Source organism: Mandrillus leucophaeus, unplaced genomic scaffold, assembly GCF_000951045.1.
Source record: "Mandrillus leucophaeus isolate KB7577 unplaced genomic scaffold, Mleu.le_1.0 Scaffold311, whole genome shotgun sequence".
Lineage (NCBI taxonomy): Eukaryota > Metazoa > Chordata > Mammalia > Primates > Cercopithecidae > Mandrillus > Mandrillus leucophaeus.
This window is the reverse complement of record NW_012103266.1, coordinates 2,195,399-2,215,929: the sequence shown is the minus strand read 5'-3', so window position 1 is coordinate 2,215,929 and position 20,531 is coordinate 2,195,399.

Here is a 20,531-nt window from a genome sequence, read left to right as displayed (position 1 = left end):
CCTCAGGGGTTTAACATATGTTTTTTTCACTGTCTAGAACCTCCTCTTCTATTCTATTCTCTATCTAACTCTTCTCATCCTTCGGGCCTTGGTCTGAACATGGGTTTTTCAAATAGACATTCCTTATTCCCCAATAAAAATGAAGTGATTACTGTTATTCTCTTAATAGAGTCATTATTTTCTTTTATGGCACTTGTCAAATATTCTTATTTCTGTGATTCTTTGGTTTCTATATGTCTCTACAGTTTATATGTCTATGTAAACAGAAATTATATTTGTTCTCTCTACTACTCTATAAACAGCTCCTAATTTGTAATATGCCTGACATGTAATATGTGCTCTGTAAATATTTGAGGATGTTGGTAACTTTGGGGGAGATACTCTCCATTTGAATGGTGAAAGCAAGAACTCAGACTTCATAGCTTTAAGAAGATAGTTGACAAATAGGAAGAGCTGTTAGAATTGGAGGGTAGATGAGGAAGGAAATAAGGAAAAAAGAGATGGGATTGGTTCAGGAAAAGCATTTATGATTGCCTTGAATTAGCCCTATTTCTGCTCTTGACCATTAGACAACTGGCATATATGAAACGCCTACATTTCATAAATACTGGCATTGATTGCCATTGGAAACTGTTTGTGCCTTGATATTAATTGCTCTGTTAATAGAAATGTTCCTTGACTTCTAGGACCTAACAACCATAGGAAGAAAAAAAATGGTGGGAAAGACATGTAAATAAAAATGTACATACAAGTAGAAGTAGGAATAATATCTCTAGAAATGATAATACACAGTAAAGACTTAAGTTTACTGCTAACATTAAGTTTTGCTCGGTCACAAAAACAAAACAAAACCAGAAATCCCTAAATGGCCAATTGTAAGGAGACTTCGTGACAGTGTGAAAGAGCAGAGAGTGGCATAAGCTACAAAATAAATGACTATGAGATAATATGCATATAAAAATATAGCCCTAACTATACATCATGGAATATAATTATCAACAGGAGAGTTTTTATAGACATTTTTCACAGAAGAGAACTTTATCTTGAATGCATAATTTCTCCTGTCCACTACTCCTACTCTTCCAACTATCAGCAAAAAGCATGTCTCATCCAGACCAGTTATTATATTTCCATGATATACATCAAAGAATAGGCAAAGAATGACAAGGAGACAGGATTTTAAAAAAAGCTGCAGAAGGAGGAAAGGATTAAGTAAAAGAAGTTAACTGAATCTATGAAGAGGTGGGAGAGCAGATAGGACTTAGAGGCTTTGCAGGCTGGAGAGGGAGGGTTGGGGTGGGAGAAATATATGGTTTCTAAAGAGTGTAGTGTATGATAAATTGAGGGGGTAGAAACAGGACATGTGATGCATTGCTTGAGTTTATGAATTTTTTGATTTTGGGGCGTGACTTTTGGCTATGACACCACTCAGGACTAAAACACGTGAGTCATATCTTTATTGGGTTTCCATAAATTTGGCTATCATCACTAAATGGTCATGTTCCAGGAAAAAGAACTATGAATATTGACTCTTCCCTGAAAACTTTGACCAAATCTGCTGCATTTGTTGAACGAAATCATGACATGACTATATCTCAATCACTGTATGTAGTTGTGATCATCCCAAATGAAGAGAGAAAATCTGCAAAGAAAACTGAGAAAGACCATTGGGACTGGCTATGGACTGAATGTTTGTGTTCTCTCAAAATTCGTATGTTGAAGCTCTAACCTCCAATGTGACAGTATTTGAAAGTGAGACCTTTGGGAGATGATTAGGTCATGAAGGTGAAGCCCTCATGAATGGAATTAGTGCCCTTACAGGAAGAGACAAGAGAAAGATGATCTCTCTCTGCCCTCTGAGAATACAACAAGAAGGTGGCAAGAAGGTAGCCATTCACAAAACTGGAAGGGGCCCTTATCAAGAACTGAATCAGCTGGCACCTTGATCTTGGACTTCCAGATTCCACAACTCAAATAAATAAAAGTTGATGGTTTAGACCTCCTCATCTATGGTATTTTATTATAGCAGCTTATATAGAAGTTTTCTCTCAAACTCTTAAGAGTCTATGAGTTATTAATAAAAAGACAGATTACATAGACTAAGTAAATAATATGTACATGTATACATAAATACAAATATGTAAATAGTTTTTTCCAATTTGGAAACATAAAGATGAGTGATGGAGAATATGCTCTGTGTCTATCAGTGTATATTAATGGTTGGACATAGACTTGATAACAATGTATAGAATGTGAGAACTGATCAATACCTTAAAAATGCCTTAAAGTTACATTTCAGAGGCTTCAAGGCAAACTGTTATTATCAAAAAGCACAACACGGAGGCAGTTGTAGTATTATTTTGAGAGAATGGAGACAATGGCTGTCTGGAAAAATTTGGAAGGTGGGTTCAGTCTTGGAAAGGCTGAACACTTTGGGGATTGAGAGTTTGGCCAAGTCAGGATATGTAGAGATTCCAGGACTTTGGAGGCCAACAAGCATGACTATTTTTCCTCTTCTCCTCATCACTTTTTTTTCCCCCTAGCTACAAATAAATAGTGAAAAAATCTTGAGTTAGAAAGTGAAGAAAGTGGCCAGGAGCAGAGGCTAACACCTGTAATCCCAGCACTTTGGGAGGCCGAGGCGGGCGGATCACTTGAGGTCAGTGTTCTAGACTAGCCTGGCCAACAAGGTGAAACCTTGTCTCTACTAAAAATATAAAAATCAGCTGGGTGTGGTGGCACGTGCCTGTAATCCCCGCTACTTGGGAGGCTGAGGCAGGAGAATCGCTTGAACCCACGAGGCGGCGGTTGCAGTGAGCCAAGATCATGCCACTGCACTTCAGCCTGGGTGACAGAGTGAGACCCCCATCTCGTAAAATAAACGAACAAAAGAAAGTGAAGAAACTAAAAACACAGATAAGGTTCAAATAGTCTGGATCAATCATTTAATATGCACTTATCAAGTATCTCCTAGGGCACAGCTATGATTCAGGGTATTCTGGGGGAATAGATTTAGAAGACATAGAGACATATTTCTTTCTTTAAGGAATTTGGAGGCTAAGTAAATATATTACATTTGTACTAACAAAAGATAATGTACTGTTTAGCACAGCAAGAATAAAAGTTTTCTCAGGAAAATCAGTGTAATGTAGAGCAAATAGTAGTCATTTGCATTCTCTGGACAATATGGAGCCACTGACGGTTTTGAGCAGTGAAATAAAGTGCACAACAGGGTGTTTCAGGAATGCAGAATGTTTACGAGGTCAGAAAAACAAGAAGACGACAAGGTAATTACTGCAGTAGTTTAAAATTCAGTGATTTTACAAAACATACTACATTAGTAGACAGTAAATGCATAAAAATCCATTTCCCAGTTAGTGATATATCGCTTTTAAAGGTTCAATAGTATTTAGGTAAACTTTTAGTTGAAAGTGCTATAATCATTAAGGTAAAATAACATATATCTCTAATATATGACAATTCACATTGTTATATGAAATCCATTTGCACGTGCAGAAGAAAATTCAAAGAATATGGTTTTGCTCATATTTTATTAAAAATTTGTATTTTAAACTATATTTTACATTTATGTTTTTATAACTAGAAGATAAGGATTAAAAATAAAGAGAGGGATACTGATATTGCACTTTTTTCAATGAAAACCTCCACAAGGGAAATTCTGTAAGCATTTCAATATAACATTCACCTTTATAACCAAGATGAATTATATGGAGTAGGAGCTTAATAAGGATTTGTTGATTGAATTGGATTATAAGGAATGCATATTCTACCACAATTACAGTTTCTAGCTGATAAGAATGAAAGGAGATATAGTATGTAGGGTATGGTTGAAAGGACTTTGGGGCATGCTGAATATTTGAAAGAATCATTTGACTAAGTTATAACATACTTTGCATACATATTAACAAAACATTCTTTATTTTCAAATAAAATATAAAAGTGAAGTGGCTAAAAAGGGAAGATTTTAAAAAGATCTGAAGAATTACTTTGTCAGCCAGGTGCAGTGGCTCACGCTTGTAATCCCAGCACTTTGGGAGGCCTACAGGGGCATATCACTTAAGCCCAGGAGTTTGAGACCAGCCTGGGCTATGTGGTAAAACCCTCTCTCTCCAAAAAAAAAAAAAAAGCATACAAAAAACAATTAGCCGGTCATGGTGGCATGTGCCTGTAGTCCCAGCTACCCCAGAGGCTGAGGCAGAAGGATTGCTTGAGCCCAGAGGTCAAGGTTGCAGTGAGCATGATCACCCCAGTGCACTCCAGCCTGGACAACAAAGTGAGAACCTATCTCAAAAAAGAAAATAGCTGGACGCGGTGGCTCACGCCTGTAATCCCAGCACTTTGGGAGGCTGAGGTGGGCGGATCACGAGGTCAGGAGATGGAGACCATCCTGGCTAACACTGTGAAACCCCATCTCTACTAAAAATACAAAAAATTAGCCAGGCATGGTGGCGGGCACCTGTAGTCCCAGCTACTTGGGAGGCTGAGGCAGGAGAATGGTGTGAACCCGGGAGACAGAGGTTGCAGTGAGCCAAGATCGCGCCACTGCACTCCAGCCTGGGCAACAGTGCTAGACTCCTTCTCAAAAAAAAGAAAAACCAAAAATACTTTCTCACAACTATACAACTATTAATGTTGTACATATTAATAAACAATATTAAGATAGTAATTAAAATTAGTGAAATAAATTAGAGTAAAACCTTCATGAAAAGCTGATTTTTTTTTTTTTTAACAGTAAGCATTTGTTTCTCAAAATTCTAAAGACTAGGAAGTCCAAGAAGAAGGCACCAGAAGATCTGGTGTCTAGAGAAAGCCTGATTTCTGGCTTGTAAATGACTGCCTTCTCTTGCAGCAGAGAGAGAGAAGAAGCAAGCTCTCTCATGCTTCTTCTGATCCTCGTAACCCCACTGATCTGTCATGAGAGCTCAAATATCAATACCTAATTACCTCTTATAGGCTCTATCTCCAAATATCATTATATTGGCAACTGAGGTTTCATTTTTTAATTTTTAGGTTTAGGGGTTCATGTGAAGGTTTGTTACATAGGTAATCACGTTTCACAGGGGTTTGTTGTACATATTATTTCATCACCCAAGTATTAAGCCCAGTACCCAATAGTTATCTTTTTTGCTCCTCTCCATTCTCCCACACTCCCCCATCAAGTAGACCCCAGTGTCTATTGTTTTCTTCTTTGTGTTCATAAGTTATTTAGCTCCCACTTATAAGTGTGAACAAGAGGTATTTCGTTTTCTCTGCCTCAATTAGTTTGCTAAGGGTAATAGCTCCATCCATGTTCCTGTAAAAGACATGATCTTGGGTTTTTTTTAGGGCTGCATAGTAATCCAAGGTGTATATGTACCATATTTTCTTTTTTTTTTCTTTTAGTATCTAAATGAGTATCATCATTTCTTTTTTTCCTCCTTCAACTTTTAAGTTCTGGGGTACATGTGTAGGGCATGCAGGTTTGTTACTTATGTAAACATGTGCCACGATGGTTTGCTGCACAGATCAATCCATTGCCTAGGTATTAAGCTCAGCATGCATTAGTCATTTTTCCTGATGTTCTCCCTCCCTCCAGCCCCCACCAACAGGCCCCAGTGTGTGTTGTTCTCCCACGGTGTCCATGTGTTCTCATCGTTCAGCTTCCACTTACAAGCACAAGCATGTGGTGTGTGGTTTTCTGTTCCTGCATTAGTTGGCTGAGGATAATGGCTTCCAGCTCCATTTATGTCCCTGCAAAGGACAAGATCTCATTACTTTTTACGTCTGAACAGTATCCCATCGTGTATATGTACCAAATTTTCTTTATCCAGTCTATCATAAATGGGCATTTAGGTTGATTCCATGTCTTTGCTATTGTTAACAGTGCTGCAGTGAGCATATGCATTTGTGTATCTTTATAAAAAAAATTTATATTCCCTTGGGTATACACCCAGTAATGAGATTGCTGGGTCAAATATTTCTGGTTCTAGATCCTTGACGAATTGCCACACTGTCTTCCATAATGGTTGGACTAATTTACATTTCCACCAACAGTGTAAAAGCATTCCTATTTCTCCACAGCCTCATCAGCATCTGTTGTTTCTGTACTTTTTCATAATCGCCATTCTGACTGGTGTGAGATGGTACCTCATTGTGGTTTTGATTTGAATTTCTCTAATCACTGATGTTGAGCATTTTTTCATATGTGTGTCGGTAGCATGAATGTCTTCTTTTGAGAAGTGCTTGTTCATATCATTTGCCCATTTTTTAACAGGGTTGGTTGTTTTTTCTCACAAATTTGTTTAAGGTCTTTGTAGACTCTGGATATTAGATCTTTGAGAGATGAATAGAGTGTAAAATTTCTCTCCCACTCTGCAGGTTGTCTGTTTGCTCTGATGATAGTTTCTTTTGCTGTGCAGAAGCTCTTTAGTTTAATTAGATCTCATTTGTCAATGTTTGCTTTTGTTGCAATTGCTTTTGGCATTTTTATCATGAAATCTTTGCCCATGCCTATGTCCTGTATGGTATTGCCTAGATTTTCATCTAGGGTTTTCATAGTTTGAGATTTTACATTTAAGTCTTTAATCCATCTTAAGTTAATTTTTGAATGAGATATAAGGAAGGGGTCTAGTTTCAATTTTCTGCATATGGCTAGCCAGTTCTCCCAGCACCATTTATTAAATAGGGAATCCTTTCCCCATTGCTTATTTTTGCCAGGTTTGTCAAAGATCAGATGGTTGTAGGTGTGTGGTCTTATTTCTGAGTTCTCTATTCTGTTGCATTAGTCTATGTGTCTGTTTTTGTACCAGTACCATGCTGTTTTGGTTACTGTAGCCTTGTAGTATAGTTTTGAGTTGGTAGCAGGATGCCTCCAGCTTTCTTCTTTTTGCTTAGGATCATCTTGGCTATACAGGCTCATTTGGTTTCATATGAATTTTAAAATATTTTTTTTCTAATTATGTGAAGAATGTCAATGGTAGCTTGATGGAGACAGCATTGAATCTATAAATTACTTTGGGCAGTATGGCCATTTTCATGATATTGATTCTTCCTATCCATGAGCATGGAATGTTTTTCCATTTGTTTGTGCCCTCTCTGATTTCCTTGAGCAGTGGTTTGTAGTTCTCCTTGAAGAGGCCCTTCACTTCCGTTGTTGTTAGCTATATTCCTAGGTATCTTATTCTCTTTATAGCAATTGTGAATGACAGTTCATTCATGATTTCACTCTCTGCTTGTCTACTGTTGGTGTATAGGAATGCTTGTTATCTTTTCACATTGGTTTTGTATTCCCAGACTTTGCTGAAGTTGCTTAAAAGCTTAAGAAGCTTTTGGGCTAAGACAACGGGGTTTTCTAGATATAGGATCATCTCATCTGCAAACAAAGATAATTTGACTTCCTCTCTCCCTATTTGAATATCCTTTATTTCTTTCTGTTGCCTGATTGTCCTGGCCAGAATTTCCAATACTATGTTTAATAAGAGTGGTGAGAGAGGGCATACTCGTCTTGTCCCAGTTTTCAAGGGGATTGCTTCCAGTTTTTGCCCATTCTATAGTCAACAATAACTTAATTGTACATTTATAATTAAGAGTGTAATTGGATTGTTTGTAACTCACAGAATAAATGTTTGAGGGGATGGGTATCCCATTCTCATGATGTTATTTCACTTTACATGCTTGTATCAAAACATCTAATGTAGCCCACAAATGTATATACCTACTATGTACCCACAAAAATAAAAAATAAAAAAGTACAATTAGAAATGACAAAGATGATATTATAAATTATCCCATAGAAATGTAAAAGATCTTTAGAGAATACTTTGAATAATTCTATTCACATAAATTAGAAAATCTAGAGGACATGAGTTAATTCCTGAAATCACACAATATCCCAATATTGAATCAAGAAGAGATCAAAACCTTGAATAGACCAATATCCTGCTCTGAGATTGAATCAGTAATTTAAAAACCTACCAACTAAAAAACAACCCTGGACCACATGGATTCACAGCTGAATTGTATCAGACATGCAAAGAAAAACTGGTACCAATCCTTTTGAACTATTCCAAAAATCAAGGAGAAGGGGCTTCTCCCTAACTCTTTCTATGAAGCCATCAGCAGCCTGATACAAAAATCTGACAGAGACACAACAATAAAAGAAAACTTCAGACTGCTATCCCTATTGAACATAGACACAAAAATCCTCAGCAAAATACTGGCAAACTATATCCAGCAGCACATCAAAAAGTAAATACACCATGATCAAGTCAGCTTTATTTGTGAGACCTAAGGCTCTTCCTAGCATATGCAAATCAATAAATGTGATTCACTGCATAAAGGTATCAAAAGCAAAAATCATATGATCATTGCAATAGATGCAGAAAAAGCTTTCAATAAAATCCAATATCTCTTCACAATAAAAACTCTCTATAGACTCAGCATCAAAATAACATACCTCAAAATAATAAGCGCTATCTATGGCAAACCCACAGCCAACATCACACCAGACAGGTAAAAACTGGAACCATTTACTTGAGAAATGTATCAAGACAAGGTTTTTCTCTCTTACCACTCCTATTCAACATAGTACTGGAAGTTTTAGCCAGAGCAATCAGGCAAGAGAAAGAAATAAAAAGCACCCAAATAGGAAAAAAAGAAGGTCAACTATCTCTCCTTCCTGATGATATGATTCTATATCTAGAAAATGGTAAAGACAACGCTTCTGAAAGGATCCAAGAACTGACAAACAACTTTACTAAAGTTTCAGGATACAAAATCAATGTACAAAAATCAGTAGCATATCTATACCCCAATAACATCAAGGCTAAGAGTCAAATCAAATCAATAACACAATCTTATTTACAATAGCCACAAAGAAAATAAAATACCTAGAAGTACAGCACTAGAGGTACAGGAAAATCTCTACAAGGAGAACTACAAATCACTGTGGAAAGAAATCACAGACCACACAGATAAAAAGAAAAACATTCCATCCTGATTGATTGAAAAAATCAATGCCATTAAAATGGCCATACTGCCAATAGCTATTTACAGAATTGACGGTATTCCAATTAAACTACCAATGTCATTTTTCAAATAATTAGAAAAGACTACTGTAAAATTCATGTAGAACCAAAAAAGAGCCTGAATAGTCAAAGCAATCCAAAGCAAAAAGAACAAAGCTGGAGGCATCACACTACCCAACTTCAAACTATAGTGTAAGACTAATCAAAACAGCATGATACTGGTACAAAAACAGATACATAGACCAATGGAACAGGACAGAAAATTCAAAAATAAAGCTTCACATCTACAGCCATTTGATCTTTGACAAGGCAGACAAAAGCAATGGGGAAAGGACTCCCTCTTCCATATATGGTGCTGTGATAACTGGCTAGCCACATGCAGAAGGAATAAACTGGACCACTACTTTTCACTATATACAAAAATTAACGTAGATGAATTATGAATTTAAATGTAAGGCCTCATACTCTAAAAATCCTAGAAGAAAACCGAAGAAATACCCTCTCTACATCAACCTTGGCAAAAAAATTTTGGCTAAGTCCCCAAAAGCAATGGCAACAAAATAAAAAATGTGGGAACTAATTAAGTTAATTAACTTTTGCACAGCAAAAGTAACTATCAACAGAGTGACCAGACAATCCATAGAATGGGAGAAAATATTCACAAACTATGCATCTCACAAAGGTCTAATATCCAGAATCTATGAGGAACTTAAATTAACAAAAAACAACCCCATTAAAATGCCGGCAAAGGACATGAACAGACACTTCTCAAAAGAAGACACACAAGCAGCTGACAATCATTTGAAAAAATGCTCAATATCACTAATTATCAGAGAAATGGAAATCAAAACCACAATGAGATACCATCTCACAACAGTCAGAATGGCTATTATAAAAAGTAAAAAACAACCAATGCTGGCAATGCAACAGAGAAAAGAGAACACTTATATATTGTTGGTGGGAATGTAAATTAGTGCAGCCACTGCAGAAATTGGTTTGGAGGTTTCTCAAAAAACTTAGACGTATCATTTGACCCAGCAATCACATTGCTAGGTATATATCCAAAAGAAAATAAATTATTCTACAAAATGGACATATGCAATCATATGTTGATTGTAGCACTATTCGCAATAGCAAAGACATGAAATCAATCTAGGTGCTCATCAATGGTGGATTGGATAAAGAAAATGTGGTACATACACACCATGCAATACTATGCAGTCATAAAAACAAACAGACAAAAAAAAATCGTGTTCTTTGCAGCAACATGGTTGCAAGTAGAGGCCATTGTCCTAAGTGAATTCACGCAGGAACAGAAAAGAAAATACCACATGTTCTCACTTACAAGTGGGAGCTAAACATTGAGCACATATGGAAATGAAGATGACAACAAGTAGACACTGGGAACGACCTGATGTGGGAAGGAGGGAGGGGAATATGGATGAAAAACTACCTGTAGGGTACTATGCTTAGCACCTGGGTGATGGATCTGTACCCCAAACCTTAGCATCATGTAATATACTCATGTAAAAAATCTGCTCATGTACTTCCTGTATCTAAAATAAAAGTTGAAACAACAAAAGCAATAATTACAGAAGATAGCCACCTCAACGCAGAAAGTTACAACTAGGCATATATCCCTTCATGTATCTACAAATTCTCAGGTAAATTCTGACTTCAAAATTTTTATGACAAAGGACAATACTAGAAACAGAGAGAAGAAATGGGTTTACTCTCATATGACATTTAGAGTTTATGGCATTGGCAGTGAGAAAAACAGAAAGACAGACTTAAAATATGAGGTACAGTTGGCACACTTTGTTCTTCACTGCCTTTGTCTGTCATGTACACGCATATAGTGTAAAACCTCATTAACACAAATTCCATTCATTTGGGATCTGTAATAATCTCAACCTGCCCAATCTGAATGTACATCTGTACTATGGATACAGACACAGGCACACAGGGACACACAGGCGCACACACACACACACACAGCCTGCTCAGCATATAAACAAGACTAAGTGATAATATTAAAAGAATCCCCACTTTTGCTGAAGCTTTTGTGTACAACAAACATGCTACTCACAAATGATTATTCGCTAAAGCTAATTTTGAAATTTTGTTAAGACTAGAGGCCAAGTTCTTTTTACTTCTCTCTTGAGATAATTAAACTGCTTTTATTTTAGCATTTTATTTAACTTAGCCAGGGTTTACCCTCCAAAGAACTGATGAATTAGTCTATCAGGACTAATTTGAATGAATTTGACTATCTGGACATGTGTGCATACACTATTCCATATGGCCAAATGATAAACTCATTTGTCAGGGTTTAGCCAGATTTTTTTTTTTCCCTCTTTCCAATAGTGTTTCAAAGGCTAAACATCTTTTTGTGGTATTGCTTTCACGATGGAGGACTTTATATACATGAGGTTTTAAATGCGCTTTATTTATTATAGGCTATGAATGCACTCTGTACCACAGGACTCCCTAACGAGAAGTCGGCTACCCCACAGTTTGGGTCTGGTGGGCCAGGGCAGCACAGTCTGCTGGCCCCTAACAGAAAATCAAACAGGTCATTTCACAGCCATCAAGCACATGCTGAGCTGCCTTACTGGTTTATATCCCTCTGTCTTTTAGGATATAAAATCATTTCTTACTTTATAAAAACATTACTCTTTCTTACATACTCATTTAATTTACATATACAGGTTACACTTAGTAAAAATATATGAACCAAAATTGCAACAAAATTCCAAAACCATAAACTACCTTTTCAGAATGCACTTTCTTTCCACCTCTCTCTTGAAAAGCTTCATTGCTTTTAGGACAGGAGATATTACTTCTGAACTCAAGATTTAAAGCATTTTCTTCAGCCCATAATAAAAGTAATAAAGCTTTTTATTGTAAAAAAGACTGTAAATATATTTAGCAATAATTTCAACAACTCAGAAGTGGTTCAATTTCTACAGTGGGAAATATGAGTCTCATGACATTTAGGTGCTACCAAGAATTTCCACTATTGATCCCTCTACCCGTGGTAATATTGAGCTACAATTATTGTAGAGAAAGATTCACTAAAGAGAACAATGTAGCAAATTCTTTCTTAAGTCAAGTGTATAAGCACAAAAGTGAGAGGGAGAGATGGGGGAATAATTTCTCCTTTTCCAAAGTTTTGGCAAAATGTCTATTTGTATAGAGAAGGAAGAAGATAGAGTTTTGACCTGCCAACTGGATTGTAATTGAAACCAGAGCTCTAGATGAGAAATAAAATAAAAAAGCAGAGGTGCTAGCCTCTTTAGGACAACGCAGTATTCACATAGTTGAGTGACAGTCAGAAATTGCCAAGGCCTGCAACAGCCTGGTATGAGGAAAATGGGAAGGAGTTCTCAGAGTTGAAGGAAAGGGGCTATAAAGTTATCTGGTAGTACTGGGGTTTCTTTGGCTTAAAGTCTTTGCTCCATATTTTTCTTTCTTAAAATCAAAAGTTACCAGGAGAAACTCAAAATCTTCCAAATCTAATCATTCTTTTCCTGTGATTTTCATTATAAATGTTCTCTGAATATAGGAAAGATGCAAGATGCATTTGGAAAGAATATCCTTTGAAAACAAAGTCTAGGCATAAATTGAGTCACTGCTTAATCATGAAAGACGTTAAAAAATCTTGATTTTATAGTTGCAGCTTAAGTTTTTGCTTTAAAGCACTTTCAATAAACCTGAGAAAATGACTTAAGAATTTTTGGGGTTAACATTAAAAAAAAATACTAGTTTGAAGGGACCAGCTTGGATTTCCAACACGGTTTGAAAATTTGAGGTTTATCTGAATAAATTACCTTCAGTTAACTGAAGGTACTTCAGGTAACTGAAGGTCAGAGAGGTTAAGTTTTCCAATATTAAAGAGCTATAAGACAACTTTAGTTGATTTTAGAATTTATCAGAGCTTGCATTGTATATAGTTTTGAAATAACACGGCAGGCAGTATTATGCCTGAACATTTATACTCCTTGGTTGCTTGAATCTGCTTGCTTCTTCACAGACTTCTTCAGCTCCACCTCTTCTCTGTTGTCAAAGCTATCATATGTCACTTCATGCACAGATCATGATTACAATTCTAGCAGGTTTTCTAGTCTCTTTCTCTCTCTCTTTCATAATTAAAGTGTATATCTATTATGGAAACTAATGTAATCTTTTTCAAACTTGATTTTCATCAGCCTAACCCCATACTCAGGTTACTTACTGTCATGTAAAGAGGGTAACCATATATCTCAGATTGCCCAGGATGGTCCTGATTTATACATGTCATCATCCTGGAACAATTATTAATTACCCTCTTTCATTCTTAAAAATTTCCACATTTGGGTAATAAATGATATGGTTTTCCTACATATAGCTTATTACTTCCGGATACGTTACCTTATATCTCTTAGCCACAATTACTCTGCATCCTACAAGCTAATCTACTTGCTGTTTCTCCTATGCAAAACTACTGTCATGTAACTCTACCCTGCCTTCCTACACTTTGAGCCTTAATTATAATCACTCCTTTACATAGAATGTATTCGTTCAACAAATGTTTTTTGGGCACCAGTTGTATGTCTGCCACTGTTTTAAGTGCTGGAGTTAGGGCAGAAGCAGGACAGACAAGGTTTCTGCTCTCACAGAGCTTCTATAGTAGAGCATCCATTGAACAATTGGATACATGGTGAGGACTACTGTATTTGCTCACATATTTACTCTCTTTGTTCATTGTCTTCTCTCTGATATTCTACCTTTTTGAAAAATAAATGAGGATGAGTGAAGATATGGTCAGTCCCATCTCCATGGTTCCCCTCATAGTACATAGACAGGATCTGGCAACTACAGTGATGTGAAAATGCCATGTAGAAGCCAGAGGGCTCTCTGAAGTCTCACTGAAAAAATCAATTCGCAAAAGGCAGATTCATTGAAGAAAAGACATACAACTGTATTTAAGCCCCAGAGATACAGGGGAAATGGTTCATTTTTTATGCTTTGGTTCAACAAAGTATGGACAGCCATGCGGAAATATGATTGGACAAAAATGGTATGCTCTATTCCTAATAGTCTGAGTGGGGAAATCCAGCAAGGCCTGTCTGTCTAGATTGTTGGCCTCTCTGAGCGTGCGATTCTTCCTCTGGGTACGGGGTAGGAACCTTTATGGAATGGGGGTCTTATTACCTACAGTCAAAGAAGATACATCAGATAATTTACTTATGACCAGTCTTTACACAGAAAGATGGAGGGAAAGTTAGCGTAATATTTGTAGGTTTTACGCCTGGTTTTGGGGAAAAGGGGTTCTGGTTCTATGATCCATCTTGGGGAAGAGAGATTCTAGTTTCTGTGACTAGCCTCAGGGTAGAATGGGACTGAGAGACATGAAGGCAGGAGAAGGACAGAGAAAAACTTTTGCTTCTGAAGCCTTCATTTTGGGGTATTGCTTTTTGAGCTCCAACAGCTGCTTAGTGTGCCAAAGGGAAGATCTCAGTGTGACGCTCCAGGCTGCTAGGAAGAGCTGTATCTTAAGGATTATACTAAAAAAATATAATTCTCTTTCTGGAATTCAAAGGAAGAAACATATATACATGGTTGCCACAAACATCATGCTTTGGAACATCATGGATCTAATTAAACATCATGTTCAACCCCTACTCCCACCCCTCAACACACACACACACACACACACACTCTCGCTCTCTCTCTCTCTTACTTATTCTCTAAGAACAAAAATCTAGATTAAAGTATTTGAGGAGAAAGTAAAGAAGAAGCATTAGGAAATGTAGATAATAAAACAAAAACTTCTGCAACCTATGACCTTGTAACTTGGGATCAGCACTAGCACAGCAAAAGTGTGTGAGTTGAGATGAAAAATGCCATAAACATCATCAAAAATTACACATTTCTTGTTTGCTTCATTCTGCCTATTTACATGCATTTTAGGGGGAAATTATTGGGGTGGACAAGAGAAAGGAGAGAGGTAAATGAGATATATTCATTTATACCCATGCAATTTTGTAAGTCAGTTGTATTCCATGTTATATTTTGTTACTTGTTGGTTTCAACTTCAAACTCTTCAAGGGCAGGGGCTATGCCTTCTAGCTTATTACCACATTCTGCTAATATTGAGTGCATACTATCTGATGGGCACTTCGCCAGATGCTAGGACACAGCAGTGGGTGAAAAAGACAAAATTCCTGCCATCATTATTAACCAGAGCATTTCCCACAACGTGTCTGCCCATGAACAAAGGTCTTGACTAAACACCCCACACAAGGAATTGAGATGAAAGAAACGGTTTTGATTGCCCATGTCTTACATTTGTTTCTGAGATTAAGCTGCTATTAAATTTGAAAGACTAGTTGCTTTCTCACTTGTCCATCCTTGTAATATTCTTAGTTTCTTGGCAAAGTTTTATATGAGCTGGTAAGGGGCTCCATATATAGAGTGTTATTAGGCTCATTCTAATGGAATTTCCCTTTCTAAAATAATAGAAAGTTGTAGGAAGGAAGTGGGTGGGTCTGGGAAGATAGGTAACATTTATTAAGTATTCATTTCGTTCAGATACTATGCTAACTGCTTTATTATGTCAGCTAATAATAATACTCTTTTTTTACCTTGATGAGGTTGTCGGGCTTTAAAACATAACAACCACTTCCCAGTTTCAAGGTAACAAAAGACACTCCATGAAACAAATTGATGTGTATGTATCATCACATTTTGATAACACTAATGTGTTTTTGTAACCTTAGTTACATGACTTTGTTTTTATCAGGTTAATATAATTTGGAAATAAGAAATTCATTTGAAAGTGAGAACTTATGAGAAAATGAATTATTCAAAATGATACTACAAATGTGGTAGATTAACACCAAAATATTTCATTAACTTTTATCATCCTGAACAATACAAATATTCAGAATGGTAACTACAGATTATTTTCACATTGTGAGAATAAATTGGAAATGTAGTGCTCAATTGGAAATAGTTTATGATAATAATTGTATCATATGGCCATCTAATTAATTTTTTAGAGAAATATGAAAACTAGGAGGCATATCAGAAAATGAAGGCTTAGATTATAAAGTAATCTCACCTGCATTTACTGCAAGCCATGTCACCTTCCTAAGCAGTCTCACTCCCTGTCATCACTATTTTGTGTTCAACATCTCTTTCATCCTTCAATGCCCGGAGATCCCTTCTTCTCAGTCAGTGTCACAGTTAGCTCTACCCTCCTAGGCCTTAGGCCTTGGTGGCAAACTGAAAGGCCTCCAGGGGCTTGGCAGATACCATAATGAAGTTACACCTGATATGAGAGACATGGGATGTGGTAGGGATTATAGAAAGAGTGAGAACAAATATCCTTTTAAAAATAGCAGCTCTCCTTCTGCACAGCAAGAGAAATAATCAGCAGAGTTAACAGACCACCCACAGAGTGGGAAAAAAATGTTCACAAACTATACATCGACAAAGTAATAATATCCAGAATCTACAAAGAACTCAGGAAGAACAAAACAAACAATCCCATCAAAATGTAGGCTAAGGATAGGAATAGACAATTCTCAAAAGAAGATATGCAAATGGCCAACAAGCATATGGAAATGTTCAACATCATTAATTATCAGGGAAATGCAAATCAAAACCAAAATGTGATACCATTTCACTCCTGCAAGAATGGCCATGATTAAAAAAAAAAAATCATAAAATAATAGATGTTGGCAAGGATGTGGTGAAAAGGGAACACTTTTGCATTGCTAGTGGGAATGTAAACTAGTACAACCATGAAGGAAAACAGCGTGGAGATTCCTTAAAGAGCTAAAAGTAGATCTACTATTTGATCCAGCAATCCCACTACTAGGTATCTACTCATGGGAAAGAAGTCATTATACAAAAAAGATACTTGCACAAGCATGTTTATAGCAGCACAATTTGCAGTTGCAAATATATGGAACCAGCCCAAATGCCCATCAATCAACAAGTGGATAAGGAAAATGTGGTGTGTAAGTATGTAAGTATATATACACATACACAAACACACACACACACACACACACACACACACATAGCGCAGAATACTACTCAGCCATAAAAAGGAACAAAATAATGGCATTCACAGCAAACTGTATAGAATTTGGAGACTACTATTCCAAGTGAAGTAACTCAGGAATGGGAAACCAAACATCATATGTTCTCAATCATAATTGGGAGCTAAGCTATGAGGACACAAAGGCATAGGAATGACACAATGGACTCTGGGGACTTGGGGGAAAGGGTGGGAGCAGGATGAGGGGTAAAAAGCTATACATTGTGTATGGGATACACTAATCGGGATCTGGGTGCACCAAAATCTCAGAAATCACTACAAAAGAACTTATTCATGTAACCAAACACTACCTGTTCCTCAAAAACCTATTGAAATTACAAAATAAATTTTTAAAAAATTTTAAAAAGTAGCATCTCTCATGAAGGAATGCTGACCTAGTGCTTTCAGGTCTGATTTTTCAACAGAAACTAGAAATCTAAGTTTGCATGTGGATTCTCCCGATGTTTAAATGTTAGCTACTTTTCCACCACTACTCTAGATGACTTCTTTCATCTACTCTACTCTCCATCCATCTCTACCTACCAGAAAATACAAAGTCACCTGTCCACATGTTCTACATTTCCATGCTTCATATTCTGCTTGGTGATCCTATTTACTAATCCTTGTTACGGTGTTCACCATTGACAGTGCTTTAATGTTCCTTCAAAACTACATTTGCATTTAAACCATGGCTAATGCTTTCTTTAGGAAGGAATTGATATCTAAGGGTAGCTGGCTATTAGGATAGATAGTTGTTTTGAAGAAAGAGGTACCACGAGTCCTCTCAAATCATAAGACATATAAGTTGATTGGCTATGGTTATATGTTAAGCTTTTCTCTGCTGCAGGCTAATGTTGCAGGTGTATACTGAGCTAGATTCAATTTACAATACATTTACTCAGAATGTACTATGTGCCAGTCAGGACTTTTTACTTTATAAAAGTGCAAAATCTTTTACTTATAGATTTTAACTAAGTTACAATATTTTTCACTTATTTTTTCTGAGAAAAAATGCCTTATTTTGTGAAGGGTGGAATTTTGGTAAAAAGAATGGTAGGTTTACCTCAGCTCTAGCCACCATAAGAAAATGCCATAGACTGGGTGGCATAAACAACAGAAATATATTTTCTCACAGTTCTGGAGGCTGGAAGTCCAAGATCAAGGTGCTAGCATGGTCAGTTTCTGGTGATGACTCTTCCTGGCTTATAGACAGCTGCCTTCTCACTGATTCCTTACATGGCAAAAATAGGGGGCAGAGGAGGAGGAGTGTACAGAGAAAGGGGATACAGAGAGTGTGCATGTGCATGTGTGTATGTATGTGTGGTGTGTGCATGTGTGTATGAAAGAGAGAGAGACAGAGAGAGAGAGAGAATGAGAGCGAGAGACAGCGTGAGCGCCCAAGCATGAGATGTCTTACAAGGGCACTAATCCCGTCAAGATGGTCTCACCTTCATGACCTCACCTAAAACCTAATTATCTCTCTAAAGCCCCATTTCTAAATATCATCACATTTAGGTTTAGCCTTCAACAAATAGTAATACATGGTATAAAAGATAGAAATCTTCATTTAAAATCTTAATTTCCTAATATGTAATAAGCTATTCATGAACAGAAAAATATAATATCTGCTAATAAGCTATACTCTAATTGGTAAAAATTTTGCCATTTGAATTTTTTTCAATTGGGTTTGTTCCTAGAAAGGAATAGTAAACATGCTGGCTTTGCCTCTGTTTCTTTCATGTTCTCTCTTTTTTGTTTTGTTTTGTTTTTCATTAGTCTTTCTGAATCTAAGTTCATGGATGAATTTAACAAGGACACACAATAAAATCCATGGCTGAGTTAAGAATCCTTTAACAATCACAGATGCTTCCCAGCTTACCATTTTAGATATTATTGATATTTTATTTTCCATTATGTTTTTGAATCCATAGAGAAGGATCAAGAATGAAGACAAATTAAAATGTTGATACCTCAACCTGCAGTAAGAAAAGTTGTCAATAGAACAGTAACTAATATTTTATGCTAATTCCCCCTCTGTCTTGGTTTGTATTCAGTATGTTCTCAAATGGTCAGTTAAAAAATATTTGGCAATTACTATGAGCCTAATTCAATGCAAGGTACCACGAAGTAAATAAAAATAGGTAAGGCACAGCGCCTGTTCTCAAGCAGTTTGAAGTTCATCTGGTAAAAGGAATTTATATGCACAAAATGCATGGAGAACAATTAAATTCTAAGTGGTACAGAATATCAAAGCAAGAGCAGTTCTGAAAAACATATAGTCATTTTTCATATAGAATAGTTGCAAAAATGACTAAAAATAAAGATGACTGACAATATCAAATGCTGGCAAGAATGTAGAACAACTGGAACTCTCATTCATTGCTGGTGGGAGCATAAAATGGTACAAATACTTGGTGAAAGGTTTGATAGTTTCTTATAAAATTAAACATAATGGATGGACCTTGAAAAGCTTATGCTAGGTAAAATAAGCCAGACATAAAGGCCAAATATTGTATTAATATGGTTCTACTTACACGAGGTACCTAGATTAGGCAAATCTATAGAGACAAAAAATAGAATAGAGGTTACAAGGAGTTGGGGGTGGGGAAATGGGGTGTTTAAATAGGTGGAGTGCTTCTGTTTGGAATGATAAAGTTCTGGAAACGGATAGGGATGATGGTTGCACAACATTGTGAATATACCTAATGCTACTGAATTGTACACTTAAAAATGGCTAAAATGGTGAATTTTGTGTTCATATATTTTACCATAAAACAAATCACAGTCCATAGAATAAAATCAGAGTGTATAATAAAAAATAACCCCCCAAACCAAAACAAAACCCTAAAACATAACACTCCTGTTACTCAGTAATTCCAATTCTAGGTATTTATCTAAGAGAAAGAAAATATGTCTAGACAGCTTGGCTACACTGCCAAATACAGACATCAATTAATAAAAGTGTGGTATGGCTGGGGTGGAATCAATGGGAATGCTATTCACCTTTAAGCTATGAATTCATGGTTACCATAGCCATTACTGTATATATCTTAACAAATTTGGTTCAAGAATTTTAGGGAGGACTATACATTTTTCTTATAGTTTTACATGTACATGCATCATTTACTATAAACCTCTTTTGGTTGATACCAGGTGAGGTACTTGGTTTGTATGTTCTTGACTAACATGAATGGGGAACAGGATTTAGAAGTTCATCACTCTAATCATACTCACAAGAACCCCGTCTCCAAGAGGTATGAAGCAATGTAGAGTAGGAATTGTGTAATATTAAAGGATCAAAAAGAGCCTACTAATAGTGAAGAGCTGTTAGGACTTAAAGTTGGACATATTGGGATGTGTTTTAGTAAACTAGCTATTGGAATATTGTATGTTGTAGGCCACCAAACATA